Source organism: Rhinatrema bivittatum, chromosome 5, assembly GCF_901001135.1.
Source record: "Rhinatrema bivittatum chromosome 5, aRhiBiv1.1, whole genome shotgun sequence".
Taxonomy (NCBI): Eukaryota; Metazoa; Chordata; class Amphibia; order Gymnophiona; family Rhinatrematidae; genus Rhinatrema; species Rhinatrema bivittatum.
This window is the reverse complement of record NC_042619.1, coordinates 271,352,618-271,365,608: the sequence shown is the minus strand read 5'-3', so window position 1 is coordinate 271,365,608 and position 12,991 is coordinate 271,352,618. Positions and strand designations below refer to the sequence as shown.

At 46.9% G+C, this 12,991-nt stretch overlaps 1 protein-coding gene across 1 annotated transcript in view; it reads right to left on the bottom strand.

Annotated features, from left to right (window-relative positions):
• LOC115092752 (disintegrin and metalloproteinase domain-containing protein 9-like) overlaps positions 1-12,441 on the bottom strand; it is a 65,036-nt gene extending 52,595 nt beyond the window's left edge. Inside the window, exon 1 of the mRNA XM_029604045.1 lies at positions 12,254-12,441. The gene's annotated coding sequence lies outside the window, so the exon portion shown is untranslated. The remainder of the gene's footprint in view (positions 1-12,253) is intronic.
• Between the last annotated feature and the right edge of the window lie 550 nt (positions 12,442-12,991).

Here is a 12,991-nt window from a genome sequence, read left to right as displayed (position 1 = left end):
TTCAGAGCAAAAACATTTTTGTATCCTTATTTTTCATTACTGGGTCTTTGTGTCTGCTATTTTGAAATATTTTATTGGTATCTAGACATTTTTTTTATGAGTTTTTAATTATTGGATATTCCACTCATCAGTATTTTGAAATAATCTGTTCTTTTTGTTAGTATGGTTTTACTACTACTGATTTTATATTTCTTGATTTGTTTTATAAGGATGGGTGATGTTTCTTTTTTTCTTTATTACACTGCATACAGAGACTCTGGCTTGTTGCAGTTTCCAATTCAGTTTTTGACTGCATGCTTCTAGTTATGCATTTTGGTCTCTTTATTCTTTGTTAGGTGAGAGTCAGCACATGTGATTCAGGTGAGGTTTTCTGCTGGCGTGTAGTTTCTGTGTAGGGCTCTAAAGCAGCCTGGCTTGGTCCGTTTTCCTAATAGGAGGTGTATTGGTGTCTTAAGGCCTGGTGTAATATTTTCAGTGTTGCCTTTTCTTAGGTAAGGTAGTTACTGTTAAGTGCTGGAAATTGGTGCTGTTTTGGTGTGGGAAGTTTACTATTTATGTAATTTCTGTTCAGACAGAATACGTATCTTTTCCTTGTGTCATTTTAAACAATAAAAATAATTACCGGACCTTTACTTTTTATTTCCACCGTGAATTGTAATGAGCAATGAGTCACACATGTGAGCGTGGCCTGTCAGGTGTGTCATGATGGGAAAAAGGTTGAGAACCACTGCATTCGACCAACAAGCACTCAATAACGAGCAACAGGCACAACAATATGCGTGCTGGTGGCAACAACAGGGGCCGTCTGAACCTCATACTGGGTCCTAGGTAGGGAGAATTGGGTTCTTATACTGGAAACAGGTTATAGAAGACAGACTGGCCAAAAACGCTGTCCTATCGATCGTCCTTATCCAGACAGTAATGGGCTGCGAAGGTGTGGCGGCAACTCCACTTCGTGGCCTTGCAGATTTCGGCAATAGGGACTTCCTGGAAGTGTGCTACTGATGCTGCCATGGCCCTCACTGAGAGCCAGATTTTATAACATGCGTGAAGGCGTAGATTTGTGCACACAACCTGGCATGCACAAATCTACGCCCGATTTTATAACATGCGTGCGCAGCTGCACGCATATTATAAAATCCGGGGTCGGCGCACACAAGAGAGTGCACACTTGTGCACCTTGTGCGCGCTGAGTCTTAGGGGAGCCCTGATGGCTTTCCCTGTTCCCTCCGAGGCCGCTCTGAAATTGGAGAGGCCTCAGAGGGAACTTCCTTCGGACCCCCCCCACCTTCCCCTCCCTTCCCCTATGTAACCCACCCCCCAGCCCTACCTAAATCCCCCCCTATCTTTATTTTGTGATTTATGTCTGCCTCTGGGCAGGCCAGCACACAAATCCCTAGCACAGCCTCTGTGCCGGAGGCCTTGGTCCCGCCCCTGGACCGGCACCCCGTCCACACCCCCGCCCCTTCCCGCCCCTTTTTCAAAGCCTCCGGACATGCGCGTGTCCCTGGGCTTGCAAAATAGGCTCGGCGCGGAGGGACAGGTTTTCGGGGTTATGCGTGTAACCCTTTGAAAATCTGCCCCTGAGTGTGCTTTCACTTGGCTCTCAAGCGGAAGGCCTGCTTGCTGGTAGCAGAAAGCAATACAGTCTGCCAACCAATTAGACAGGGTCTGCTTGCCCTCTGCAACTCCAAGTCTATTTCTGTCAAAGGAGACAAAGAGTTGCGTGGACTGCCTGTGGGCTGCGGTGCACTCTAAATAAAAGGCGAGAGCACGCTTGCAGTCCAAGTTGTGCAGACTCCACTCACCTGGATGAGAGTGTGGCCTTGGGAAAAAGGTGGGCAACAAGATGGACTGATTCAGGTAAAAGTCAGTCACCACCTTAGGCAGAACTTAGGGTGAGTGCGCAGTACCACTCTGTTGTGGAAGAACCTCATGTAAGGCAGATAGGTCACTAGGGCCTGCAGCTCACTGACTCAGCAAGCAGAAGTAAATGCTACTAGGAAGATGACCTTCCAGGTGAGATGTTTAAATTCACAGGAGCACAGGGGCTCAAATGGAGGCCACATGAGCCACACTAGCACTATGTTGAGGTCCCAGGCCACAACAGGAGGACGTAGTGCAAGCTTCAGTTGAAGTAAGTCCCTCATGAAGCGCCCCACTAAGGGCTGCATCGAGACTGGAGTGTCACCCACTCCCCAGTGGTGGGCGCTGATGGCACTCAGATGTACCCGGATTGAGGTAGTCTGAAGATGCACCCGGATTGAGGTAGTCCAAAAGCCTAGGAGTGGGGCAAGCGAAAGGTTCCAGACCCTCCTCCGTGCACCAGGATGAGAATCTCCTTTACTTTGCTTGGTATGAATTCTGCGTGGAAGGCTTACGCGAAGCTACCAGGACTTGCGAGACATTATCAGAAAAGTCGAGGGGCTGTAGTATTAGCCTTTCAACATTCAGGCCGTTAGGGACCGTTAGGAACATCCAGCTCAATTACCCCTAATTGAGCTGGATGTTCACTTGGATGCAGATACGGCGCTGCTCTCTACATTGGTGGTGGGGTGGAGGGGAATTAGGGCCGGAGGGTACTGGAAGCCAATAGTAACAGGTGGGAGAGAGAAAAAGGGGAAAAAATGGATAAAGTGCGTAGCTTGCTGGGCAGACTGGATGGGCCGTTTGGTCTTCTTCTGCCGTCATTTCTATGTTTCTATGACTGGAAGTTCGGGTGGTGTAGTCTGCCCAAATCCTGCGTGATGAGATCAGGTGAGGCGCCCAGGCAAATGGGCTCCTGGACAGATAGGTTGAGGAGTATCGGAAACCAGACCTGACGCGGGCAATGTGGGGCTATGAGGATCATGGAGCCTTGGGCCTGTTGTAGCGTCACGAGAGTCTTGCCTATTAGCGAAATCGGAGGGTATGCATACAGGAGACCCGCACTCCAGGAGTGGGTGAAGACATCCATGGCTGGTCCCTTTCCTTCCTTGTGCAGGGAGCAGAATCGGTCCACCTTGTGGTTCTGTGAGGAAGCAAAGAGATGTATGTCTGGCTGACTACATTGGCAGAAGATCCTGTCCACTAGATAGGGGTTCAGGACTACTCGTGGGAGAGGAATGTCCAGCTGAGGCAGTCTGCTTTCACATTCTCAGTCCTGCCAGGTAGATAGCCTGCAGGAGCATGGAACATGAATTTGCCCAGGCCCAAATCTGTGCCACCTCTTGGCAGAGGAGATAAGAGCTTGTGCCCCCTGTTTGTTCCTGTACCACATGGCCACTTGGTTGTCCACCTGGATCAAGACGACCTTCTTGGACAGGAAGTCCTGGAATGCGTAGAGTGCATACCGCATCACCGGGAGTTCCAGGAAGTTTATCTGGCAGCTCACCTCGGCTTTCGACCAAACTCCTTGCATGTGGAGGCTGTTGACATGGGCCTCCAGCCTAGGTTGGAGGCATCCGTGGTCAAGATCACCTGAGCAGCCGGGAACTGAAAAGGAAGTCCCTTGCTCAAGTTGGATTCTTGTGCCCACTGGGCAAGGGAGAGCTGGAGTGTTTGGTTATCTGGACCAGTGCAGAGAGTTCTTGAGAGGCTTGGTGCCACTGAGACTGCAGGGTCCATTGCATGACTCTCATGGCCAGGCGGGCCATTGGGGTGATGTGCACCAATGATGCCATGTGACCCAGCAGTTTCAGGAGCAGGTAGGCTGAGGCCATTTGCCGGCAACAGATGAACCTGGCTAGCCCAGCCAGGGTGGCTATGCATTCGCTGGGAAGGAACGCCTTGACTACCATGGTGTCCAGATCTGCCCCGATGAAGTTGAGTCTCTGGAATGGAGTCAACTGGGATTTCGGGTAGTTTATGAGGAACCCCAGTGATTGGTGGAGGCTCAACATCACGTTCAAAGACTGAAGAGCTCCCTTTTTCGAAGAACTCTTGATGAGCCAATCATCCAGATATGGGAACACATGCACCATGTTCTGGCGCAAATGTGCTCCCACCATTGCCAAGCACTTTGTGAAGACCTGAGGTACAGAGACTAGCCTGAAGAGAAGAACCCTGTATTGGACGTGCCAGTGGCCTACTACGAAGCTCAGATATTTGCGATGAGGTGGAAAAATGGCAATGTGCACGTAGGCGTCCTGTAGACCAGAGAGCAGAGCCATTCCCCTTGATGCAGAAGCAGAAGTAGGGTACCCAAGGATACCATTTTGAACCGTTCTCTGCGGAGGAACCTGTTTAAGGCCCGGAGATCGAGGATGGGACGGAGGATGAGAAAATACTGGGAGTAGAACCCTCGTCCCCGCTGCTTAATATTTCTTTGACTCTTGCCAAAAAAGTCATTCTTGCTTCTTAGTAAGACGGAAGGTTGCCATCAATTCAGAATTGGCAATCAGAAATGAAAAATTTTGCTACACTGGAAAAAATAAGACACCAAGATTTCTTGTTTAATAAAAGCAACTGTTGTTTAGTTAAGCAACAACAGTATTTTCATTTATGGAATCGTCTATTAAAAATGTTATAAGTGCAAAAAGATGCAAGATTTATGCCTCTTGACTCAGAAGAATGTATGTAGAAGGATGAATGGGTCTGAATAGGAACATGACAGTAGAGAAAATATTAAAAAGTTATGAAGCAAATAGATTGTTAAAGTATCATATTTCCTTACAAAGTTGTTATTGTCTATATTCTCTCAGATTATAATTTGTGATTTGTACATTACTTTTGCTTCAATAAATTTATTAAAAAATAAAAAAAAAAAGAAAAAAATAATTAACACTAAAAAACTGTGGTGCAACCAAGACAGCTGAAAAGTCCTTTTTTCGCTTTGGCAGAAGCAAAACAACTGAGACTTGAATGGAATGGGTGCACAGGAATTTCTATATATGCTCAGAAACACTTTTGTCTTTCTGAACTCAGAGAGAGCATGTCTATGTCAGCTCTGCTGGATGACTTCACCCTTCTTGTTTAGATGAATTTGTTCCTGCTTGAACATAGAGAATAAATGTATGTTAATAAATAAAACAATATCAATGGGCCTCATAAATAGGCATAACGCTCATTAAATGTGAGCAGAGATTATGCAATGCCAAATTTATAATCATAGGTCCAATAATGATTTTTTCTTCTTCATTTGTGAATTCACTAATAGTGACCCATCAATTGTTAATTGTAACGATTAAGGTAACATATTTCAATTCAATGTTACTTAGCGTCTTTGTAATTCATGGGAGAAACACTGTTTTTTTTTCATGAGGCTGAGAATCTCGGGGGCTCGACACGGACTGTGTTTCGGTGGGAGCCTTCTTCCAGGGGCCGAAAGTCTACAAGCATTTAGGACCTCATTTTCGAAGTGGCTCGCACGTGATAAGGGATGTTTTGCACGCGAAAAGTCCCTTATCGCGTGCGATACCAGGATGGAGGCTGAGTCGGCCCCGAAAGAGGAGGAGTCGGGTGTCACCGGGGCCGACTCCACGAAGACGCTGTGGACGATGAAAAGGTAAGGCCCTTTTCGTGTCCTAGTTCACGCCCAATAGCTACACCTTCTATGGTGGCGCTATTGGGTGCGAAACAGGCAGCGATCACACCGCGGCGGTGCGATCGCTGCCGGCTAGCACAGGATCGCTCCTGGCTAGCACAGGACTGCCCCCCGCTTTGACCCCCGCCCCTCATTACCTAAAGTATCGCAGGCCTGCGATACTTTAGAAAATGAGGCCCTAAGACAGTCAAATGAAAGGACAGCATTATACATGATATCGCAATGGTAAAAAGCAGTGGTACTAACGTGCTATAAGCTTGGCAGCATTCCTTCCAGCTAGCAATGCGTTTCCTCTGTTCCTCTAGCATGAATGTTATACCAGTGCCATTTTTAAAGGGCTGTCAGCCAATAGGATAACTCCATGTCAGATGCATTAGATGACGTCTGTAATTCCTACGTGAGTCAGATGACGGAATACGATTCTATAGACATATTTAAGCCATTAGGCTGTATGCTGTTTAAGAAGAAGATCCATTGCTGCTCTTGCAAATTAAGAATGGTTTGTGGATTGCCACCCCACGCCGACATCAATATTTGGTCGACCACCCTCCACTTCAAATCCACAAATTGATGCTGATGTTGTAGACAATGCTGCACAATAGGAGCCTGCAATTTTCCAGTCGATAAACAGCTACGATGTTCAGCCAACCGGATATGAATAGGGCGTTTAGTTCTACCCACATATATCTTATGGCAGGGACAAATGATGATATAAATCACATGAGAAGACAAACAATTTGAATGTGATCTTGCCCGATGTATTTTCCCAGTGTTGTCTGTCCATGTGGGACCTGATAAAGTGTTCACACAAAAAGAACATTTATTGCACGTCCAATGGCCAATTGGTGAATCATCTTGCTCAGGTTGCTCCAATTGTAAAAAGGAATGAGTAAGTAGATCCCTCAAATTTTTGCCATGGCTATATGCAATGGTGGGGGGATCTGCAATCCACAAACCATTCTTAATTTGTAAGAGCAGCGATGGATCTTCTTCTTAAACAGCATACAGCCTCATTTATTTATTTTATTTATTTAACAGTTTTTTTTATACCGACATTAAAGTACACATCATATCGGTTTACATAATAACAAAAAGGTGGAAATTACAAATAACAGGGGGAGGGGAAGTGGAGAACTAAGAGGAACTGGGGGTCGGGGGGACCCCAATAATTTAGAGCAGGAGCGAAGCGAGAGGAACGGTAACACATGGTTAAATAGGTTTAAGTATACAAAATAAATATGGTTAAGTAAGGTACAGGAGTACAAAATATACAAGAGATGCACGAGAACAGAAAGTAAATGGGAAATATATATGGTTAAATAAGGGGCAGGAGTACAAAATATACAGGAGGAGCATGAGTACTGAGTAGGAATGATACCAGGATCCGGAGGGTCATGATAGCAATTATAGACTAAGCAAAGTTTAGGAAGAGTACCAGGGGGGTGATAAGAGTAGCTGAGGTGTCAGGGATGTTAATCCAGGAAGGCTTGATGAAAGAGCCACGTTTTTAACTGTTTTCTAAATTTGACAGGGCAGGGTTCCATGCGCAGGTTGGGCGGTAGGTCGTTCCAGAGCGTGAGGCCGGCAATTGAGAAGGCACGATTGCTTGTGGCTGATAGGCGGGCTTTTTTAAGGGGGGGGGGGGGGAACTAGCAGGGTGCATTTATGAATTGTTCTGGTAGGGCGGGAGGATTGTGTGGGTTGGAGGGGTTCATTAAGCCAAGAGGAGTTGTGGTTGTAAACAGCTTTGTGTACAATGGTGAGGGTTTTGAACAAGATGCGGTAGGAGATGGGGAGCCAGTGTAGGCTTTTGAGGATGGGGGTAATATGATCAGATTTACGTGTGTTACTAATGGTCCTTGCTGTGGCATTTTCCAGAATCTGGAGAGGTCTGATGGTGGAGGAAGGAAGGCCAAGATACAGGGAATTGCAGTAATCAAGCTTAGATGTTAAAGTGGCATGAATAACAGTTTTGAGGTCGTGGGTGTGAAGAAGTGGCTTGAGCTTTTTTAAGACCATTAGCTTGTAAAAACCTCCCTTGATTACAGAGGTGATGTGGTTTTTGAGGTTCAGGTGTGGATCGATTAGGACCCCTAGATTCCGAACTGATGGTTGCAAGAGTAGGGATGAGGAAAGAGGGTTAGTTGGTGTGACCAGCTTAAAGGTTTGGTGGTTATGTATGAGGAGTAGCTCAGTTTTGGCAGAGTTGAGGGCAAGTTGCACTGAAGTGAGTAAGGTGTTGATAGTGGAAAGGCATTTTTCCCAGAAACTTAGAGTGGTAGCAAGTGAGTTGCGGAAGGGAATGACGATTTGGACGTCATCTGCATAGATATAGAATTTGAGTCCAAGTTCCGTTAGAAGATGACAGAGGGGGAGGAGGTATATGTTAAATAGTGTAGAGGAAAGGGAGGAGCCCTGGGGAACACCATGTGAGAGGGTGAAGCGTGAATATTCAGAGGAGCCAAGTTTAACAGAGAAGCATCTGTTAGTTAGGTAGGATTTGAACCATAGAAGTGCAGTGCCAGAAATGCCAATGTCGGTTAGGCGGGCAATGAGGAGGTCGTGGCTTATGGTGTCGAAGGCAGCGGATATGTCGAGGAAGGCAATCAGGAAGTTATGACCTTGGTCGAGGCCGGTGAGGAGAAAGTCTGTAAGGGATAGGAAGAGGGTTTCGGTACTCAAGTTTTTGCGAAAACCAAACTGTGCTGTGTGGAGTATGTTATAGTCCTCAAGGAATGTCATGAGCTGTGTATGACTACCTTCTCCATGATTTTCGAAATGAAAGGGAGATTGGAGATGGGACGGTAGTTGGTTGGGTCTTTGGGGTCTAGGGAGGGCTTCTTGAGCAGGGGTTGACTATCGCATGTTTAAGAGGGTCAGGGATGGATCCTGTGGAAAGGGAGCTGTTGATTAGGTCAGCTAGGGGTGACACAATGGTGTTGGGGATGGAGATGAGGTTTTTTGTGGGTATAGTGTCGGAAGGATGAGATGCGGGCTTGGATTTTTTAATGATCGCCTCAATTTCCTTTGGTGTGGTGAGTTCTATGGAGTCGAAAGAGGAGGGGTTATGGTGGGTTGTGGGGGGGTGGGGAGTTTGGGGGGTTGTGGGGGGAATCGGAGGAGTATGTTGGCGATTTTATTGTGGAAGAAAAGAGCAAGTTCTTCGCATTTCATGTTGGTGTCTTCTTCAACAGCATTAGGGGAAAGAGGATTGGTGAGGGTTGCTACGTAGGAGAAAAGGGCTTTGGGGTTGAAGGTGTATTGGTGGATTTTGGATGAGTAGTAATCACGTTTAGTATTTTGTATGGCTTGTCGGTATGTGTGTAGAAGAGATTTATAGGAAATGGAGAGCTGGGGGGTGGGGTCTTTACGCCATGCTCTTTATTTGTGTCTAAGGTCATGTTTCAGATTGTGTAATTCTGTGGTGTACCAGGGTTTATTGTTGGAATGAGGGGTGCGTTGTTGGCGAGTGATGAGGGGACAGATTTTGTCAGCTATGTCTTGGGTGGTCTTGACCCAGGAGGTGAGGGCAGTGTCAGGGGAAGACAGGTCAAGGTTGGAAATGGAGTCGGAAAGGGCTGTGGAGAGCTCCTCCGGTGAACAGGCTTTGCGGTATGAGATGGAGGTGTTGGTGTGAGGGGGTTGCAGGAATTAGATGTGTCAAGGGAGAAGCGGGTCTCAATGAGGGCATGGTCAGACCACGGTACTGGGGTACAGGTTGGGGGAGAAGGGATATGAATACAAGAATTGGTAAAAATGAGATCAAGAGTGTGTCCCATTTTGTGTGTGGGGGTTGAGATGGTTTGAGAGAAGCCTAGAGCTTGGAGGGCCGTGAGGATGGTCTCACAGGAAGGGGAGAGGGGGGAGGAGTCTACATGGAGATTAAAGTCTCCCAGGAGTATGGCAGACTTTTCACAGTTTATGTTATTGGAAACAAGTTCGATGAGTGGGGAGGGGTTTTGTTCTAGAAGGCCAAGGGGGGCTTAGATGAGGCAGAGTTGGAGGTCAGAAGATTTGAAAATCCCAGCTTCCAGTTTGGAGGTAGGGTTAATGTTCAGGGATCTAAGTTTGAGGGTTTTTTTTGGAGATAAGGAGGATACCACCCCCTTTCTTTTTGGGTCTGGGGTTGGAGAAGATGTCATGGGAGGAGGTGGGGAGCTAGTTCAAGATGACAGTGTCAGTGCATTTGAGCCAGGTCTCAGTGACTGCACAGATGTCTGGTTGGTGGTCATGAAGGAGGTCCTCAAGGATATGGGTTTTTTTGGTGAGGGAGTGAGCATTGAAAAGCAAGAGGGATAAGGTAGCGAGGCCGATGAGTTGTGTCAAGGGGGAGGCAAGGATGGGTATGAGGGATTTGCGCTGGGCAGGGGGTAGTAGATGGACAAGGGTGGTAGTCTGCGCATGGGGAGGTGAATACGGGGGATGGGGAATGAAATGGGATCGGAATGGGTGAAGGGGGGCATGGTGGAAGGTGGGAGAAGGCCTTAGAGTTGAAATAGGTGGGTAGAAAGGAGGGCGTGGCTCTGGCTCCCAGGTAGAACTGGTGCAGAAAAGGTGAAAGAATCAGAGCAATGAATGCAGTATTATACAGTACAGTACAATGCATTACAGTTCAGTACAGTAGGATGCAAATTAGCGCGGGATAGAGCAAAACAAGTAGATTTGTATGGGACGCACGAAGGGGCGCACTAAGGGGCAGGCCCCTTAGTTCGCGCTCCTTTGTGTGAGCGGCGCCTGGTGTGCGGCGCCGGAGATGCAAGCCCAAACTTAAAAGGCTTTTTGGGCCTTCCTCCCAGGCGCCCACGTGGACGCAGCTCCCGTCTCCGGATTGGAGGAAGTGGAGCTCAGGGAGGGAGTGGGCGGGATAGTGCGTCGCTGGAAAAAGTCTTACTTTGCTTGGGGCTGGTAAGGACGTTCTTTAAATTTGCTTTCTCCCTCTTGTTGTGGCACATTTTTTCTTTTTTTCTTTTCTCTTTCACTCCTGCTGAGGCAGGTTCGGTTGTTCTCTCCCAGCCTGTGGAATTTAGCGGCGCTCCTTTCTCCCTCAGGTGTTCTCTCTCTCGGCGGGTTTCTCATACAGTGTCGGCTTAGACGAGGAGGGAGGCTGGGGGGGCACAAAAGCTGACTCCGGACAAGCCCGATGGCCAAAAGGGGAAAAAAATACAGCGTGCTCGAATTTAAAAGGCTTTTTGGACCTTCCTCCCAGGCGCCCACGTGGACGCAGCTCCCGTCTCCGGATTGGAGGAAGTGGAGCTCAGGGAGGGAATGGGCGGGCTAGTGCGTCGCTGGAAAAAGTCTTACTTTGCTTGGGGCTGGTAAGGAAGTTCTTTAAATTTGCTTTCTCCCTCTCGTTGTGGCGAATTTTTTCTTTTTTTCTTTTCTCTTTCACTCCTGCTGAGGCAGGTTCAGTTGTTCTCTCTCAGCCTGTGGAATTTAGCGGCGCTCCTTTCTCCTTCAGGTGTTCTCTCTCTCGGCGGGTTTCTCGTACAGCGCCGGCTTAGACGAGGAGGGAGGTTGGGGGGGCACCAAAGCTGACTCCGGACAAGCCCAATGGCCAAAAGGCTATTTAATGGCTTAAATATGTCTATAGAATGGTATTCCGTCATCTGACTCACGTATAACATAGAGTTATCCTATTGGCTGACAGCCCTTTAAAAATGGCGCTGGTATAATATTCATGCTAGAGGAAACGCATTGCTAGCTGGAAGGAATGCCGCCAAGCTTATAGCACGTTAGTACCACTGTTTTTTACCATTGCGATATCATGTATAATGCTGTCCTTTCATTTGACTGTTTTAATGCTTGTAGACTTTTGGGCCCTGGAAGAAGGCTCCCGCCGAAACACGGTCCTTGTCGGGCCCCCGAGATTCTCAGCCTCATGAAAAAAAACAGCGTTTCTCCCATGAATTACAAAGAAGCTAAGTAACATTGAATTGAAATATGTTACCTTAATCGTTATAAGTAACAATTGATGGGTCACTATTGGTGAATTCACAAGTGAAGAAGAAAAAATCGTTATTGGACCTATGATTATAAATTTGGCATTGCATAATATCTGCTCACATGTAATGAGCGTTATGCCTATTTATAAGGCCCATTGATAATGATATAAAAAAATCCGTAACACGGTGTTTTTTGCATTGTTATATAGAAGTGGGACGTTTGGCTATTTTTTTGATCACTAACTGTTACACAGCTAAAATCCCCTGGCAAATTTTATAGTGACAGTTAAATATTCTTTGCTCAATAAATAAAACAAGACATGTTTGTTTCCTGTCATTGGGGTTTTTGAGTGTGCTAAAACCATTTAATACTCTAAAACCTAAAAAATCAAAATGAAAATATACTGAAAAACCAAAACATAATAAAATACAAAAATGAACATGAAGCAATATTTCTCCTTCATGTACATCCCTAGTTTCTGAAAGCATTTAAGTAGCTTGAGCTGGCATACCCAACTCTTTACCGATCCAAGCACAAGGAAAGTGAATGAAAGATTTACTTTTATTTTTGATAGTTTTGTTTGTTTACTATGCCCACTGAATTATGAATGCTTAGGAAAGATGCACAAATGGACATAGCTAGGGATGAAGCCTTGACGATCAGGCCCTATATTCTCAAAAGTTTCAAAATGATGTTAATTCAATCCCTTAGTATGTGTATATTTATTAATAGAAGATTCACATGACACATGTCTTGAATTGATTTCTAAAATGTGATTGACTTTACCTGTTCCAAATATATTTTTACACTGGGCATCACGGCTTTGACAACTTCCTCTGTAGCAGTAAGCCCCATTAGAACAAGGTGTTCCATCCTGCACAAAGAGATCAGGTGGGCAGACTGGATTTTTCCCATCACAAAACTCAGGCAAGTCACATTCATTGACTGATGTCCTGCAGACGCCGCTTTGGGAGAACTCTGTTGGAAGGAAGTAGATGCTTAGAAGACTGAGCCAAAATTCAGATGAGGTCACATGAATGGTAGACAAGCATTATACTCTGGTTTGTGTCAGCAGCAGGGCCGGTGGAAGCACTAGGCGAACTAGGCGATCGCCTAGGGCGCCAAGCATTAGGGGCCGCCGAGCCACTGATGGCTGACATGAAGGCTCATGCGGCCGCCGGGGGACCTCATCCCACTGGCGGCTGAGCAGTGAGCTACTGTTGTGCTGTGTGCCAGATACACACAGCAAGAAGATTGGCAGGGCCGTGGTGGAGCTCATGTCACCACGGCCCGAAGAAAAAGGTCACGTCTAAACGTGCAGGTGCTTCTCCTCCTTTTTGCACGCGCGGCCCCAGAAGAAAAATGTTGCCAGAGCCGCATGGGCAGGAAGGAGGAGGAGCATCAGCCACGTGCAGAAGAGGAGCAGCGCTTACGGGCCGCCACGAATCCCACATTGCGGGTGCCCGAAAAGACCAGGGCTGCTGCAGAGCCCATCCTGCGGCGACCAGTGAAGAGGAGGCCCAG